General features: G+C 46.3%; 1 pseudogene; it reads left to right on the top strand.

Annotated features, from left to right (window-relative positions):
- Positions 1-1,136: 1,136 nt before the first annotated feature.
- On the top strand, positions 1,137-3,382 carry LOC125417859 (kelch-like protein 24 pseudogene; annotated as a pseudogene).
- The last annotated feature ends 303 nt before the right edge of the window (positions 3,383-3,685 follow it).

The raw sequence follows: 3,685 nt of genomic DNA, 5'->3' as shown, positions 1-3,685 counted from the left end.
AAACCACTGAGCCATCTCTCCAGCCCCAAACAGTACTGAAATATCCCATGTTTTCTCTACTCTGTTCTAGATACTCAAGACCTTCCCTACCCAGGGCTCAGTGGGCTTCCAAACCCTAGTGCAGTTCTCAATGCGCAGGCAGTACAGAGGCCAGGTGAGGCCATCAGGGTTGCCTTAACAGAGGGTTCACTTGGGCTGCGGGCTCTGGAGTGGGGCACAGAGGGGGTGGGCAGGTTTTGCAGACAGGAGTGTGCAGCTGCGGGCATTCTCTGGCACTTCCTTCCCTTCTCTGACCTTGTCCTTGTCTCAGCCCTGGAGAGCAAAACATAGCCAAGCAATGAGAAGAATCAAGGGCACAACTCTGAAATCCTAAATGACAAGTGTGAGAAAAATGAATACAGCATCTCCCACCGTGAAGAGTTAAGCGGCAGTGCTACTGCCTGCCATGTGCACTGTGTTAGAATGAGACAGATCACATCAGCAAACGAGAAATGCGAAGGAATCAGGAAGAAGCGCATGGTGCTGGCACGTGGTTTGTAGACAAGGCCAGAAGGATCCACCGAGTGTAGGTTCAGGCCAGCAACAGTTGGAAATCTCTACTAGACACAGGATGAGAGAAGCCTAAAAGTAGTCGTACAAACAGCGACTTCAGGGCTGCAGTTGTGATGCAGAGCAGGGATGGGACAGTCCTCTCCCCATGTGCCATTGTACACTAACAGGAAAGCTTCACTCTGGGGATGATAAAGAGATCTTTTGGTCCTGTGGGGAGCCCCCCCCTCCCCCCCCTCCCCCCCCCCCCGCCAGGCTGCCGGCTTCCTTCTCGGCCGGCTCTACTTCTTAGTTCCCAATGTTCCCGCCCCAAGCCCTAGACACCCAAAGTGAAGATTGTCCGGGTTGGGCACTGCATTTGCAGGCTGGACCCAGCTTGTGTGGAAATTTAAACAACACAGGTGTTTTTGCCTAGGGCCTTGGTCAAGCCAATGCTAAAATTCTCTAGCAGCCATCGTTGCTCAATAATTACATAGTCAGCTGATGCAACAATGGGACTAATACTGAGAGGCAGACCAGAGCAGATTTGACCCAGAGGAGCTTGTGCCATGGGATTTCCCAAGAGCTAAGCAGACAGTTTGTGAAACATGGACCCAAAATCTCTGCTAGGTCACAAGTATTTTGACTTTTCTTTAGGGTCAGCCCATGCTGAGAATGAACTCCGGATATTTAAGGACTTCCGAGACAATCACATATTCACAGATGTTATCATCTGCGTAGAAGGAGAGAAGTTTCCGTGCCATCGCGCTGTCCTCTCGGCCTGCAGCGACTATTTCAGGGCCATGTTCTGTAACGGCCTCAAGGAGAGCCGCGAAATGCTGGTTGAGATCAAAGGCATCTTAGCTGAAGCTATGGACAGTTTTTTGCAATACGTGTATACTGGAAGGGTGAAGATCACAGCAGAGAATGTCCAGTATCTCGTCGAAACATCCAGCCTCTTTCAGGTCAACAGTCTCTGTGATGAATGTGTCCATTTTCTAGAGGAACAGCTCGATCCTTGCAATTGCATAGGAATCCAGCGCTTCGCCGACACCCACTCACTCCAAACACTCTTCGCAAAATGTCAGACCTTTGCATTACAAACTTTTGAAGATGTGTACCAGCATGAAGAATTTCTTGAGCTTAACAAAGATGGACTTATTGATTATATCTGTCGCGATGAGCTTATTGTTAGCAAGGAGGAGATAGTTTTTGAAGCGGTCATGCGCTGGATCTATGAAGATGTTGACCATCGAAGGCAGTTCTTGCCTGAGCTCCTGAGCCATGTAAGACTCCCTCTTTTGCATCCCAACTACTTTGTTGAGACTGTTGAGGAAAACCAGCTGATCCAAAATTCCCATGACTGTTACCAGCTGCTACGGGAAGCAAGAAGGTACCATATACTTGGCAATGAAATCGTATCTCCGAGAACTAGGCCCCGTAGGTCTACTGGCTATTCAGAAGTGATCGTCATGGTCGGAGGCTGTGAACAAGCGGGAGGATTTAATCTCCCATACACCGAGTGCTATGACCCAGTAACAGGAGAATGGAAGTCCCTGGCTAAGATTCCAGAGTTCACCAAGTCAGCCTATGCTGTCTGTGCCCTGAAAAATGATATTCTTGTCTCAGGTGGAAGAATCAATAGCCATGATGTCTGGATGTACAACTCACAGCTAAATCTCTGGACCAGGGTTGCTCCTCTAAACAAAGGCAGGTGGCACCACAAAATGGCAGTCCTGCTCGGGAAAGTGTATGTTGTCGGAGGCTACGATGGGCAAAAGAGGCTTAGCAGCGTAGAGTACTACGATTCATTTTCAAACCAGTGGACAGAAGTTGCGCCGCTGAAGGAAGCAGTGAGTTCTCCTGCAGTGACAAGCTGTATGAGAAAGTTATTTGTGATAGGTGGAGGACCTGATGATAGCTCTTATTCGGATAAGGTCCAGTCTTATGATCCAGAAATTAATGCTTGGCTCCTTCGTGCTTCTTTCCCAATCGCCAAGAGGTACATAACAGCTGTCTCTCTGAACAACCTCATCTATGTTGCTGGTGGAATGACCAAGGCGGTGTACTGTTATGACCCAGCTGAAGACCACTGGATGCACGTACAGGACACATTCAGTCCACGGGAAAATTGTGGCATGGCTGTGTGTAATGGTAAGATCTATATCCTGGGTGGAAGACAAGAAAATGGAGAAGCCATAAATACTATTCTCTGTTATGATCCTGAAACAAATATCATCTCGGGGGTCACTGTAATGCCCAAGACAATGTCCTATCATGGCTCTGTGACTATTCATAAATACGAGAGATACGAGAAACATCCTAAGCTCTAAACCCAGGATACCTTACACAAGAAGCCACGCCACTCCAAGAGTGGAATTTAAGAACTTACCAATTAACAACCTCCTTTGTGCCGTGTGCAAAAAGAAATAAACAATTCTGATATCTTTCTGCTCAAAATATCAATATTTGAAGCAGTAATAAATCCTTTCCTGTAACTGGGGAGTGATGGGTGTTAAAATAATAGTGGGATAATAGTGGTTAAAACCAGGCATAGTAGTGCACGCCTTTAATCCCAGCACCCAGCAGGCAAAGGCAGGTGGATTTCTCTGAGTTTGAACCTAACCTGGTCTACATAACAAGTTCTAGACAAGCAAGGGCTACACACTAAGACCTTGTCTCTAAAACATATAATTTGGGGGGCTGGAGAGATGGCTCAGTGGTTAAGAGCATTGCCTGCTCTTCCAAAGGTCTTGAGTTCAATTCCCAGCAACCATATGGTGGCTCACAACCATCTGTAATGAGATCTGGTGCCCTCTCTGGCCTGCAGGCACATATGTAGGCAGATATTGAATGCATAATAAATGAATAAATATTTTAAAAAAAAACATATAATTTGGCCTATGGGTATACTCTTGCATCTGTGAGAAACTATGTGGGGTAGAAAATGACACCCAGCTGCAAGCATCTTAGGGATTTATGAACTATCTTTTAGGAATGTTCTCTCTCTCTCTCTCTCTCTCTCTCTCTCTCTCTCATCAGTTATGTAGAGAAAAATTGCCTGATTTAAGATTCATTTAAGTTGAATTGCCTGATGTTAAGAACATTTATAATTCATTGTGAAGGGAAGAGATGAATTTTTAACATCTCTATCACT

This window comes from Myodes glareolus, chromosome X (genome assembly GCF_982192425.1).
Source record: "Myodes glareolus chromosome X, mMyoGla1.1, whole genome shotgun sequence".
Classification (NCBI taxonomy): Eukaryota; Metazoa; Chordata; class Mammalia; order Rodentia; family Cricetidae; genus Myodes; species Myodes glareolus.
Note: the sequence above shows the minus strand (reverse complement) of the source record. Positions and strands in the feature narration are given on the sequence as shown.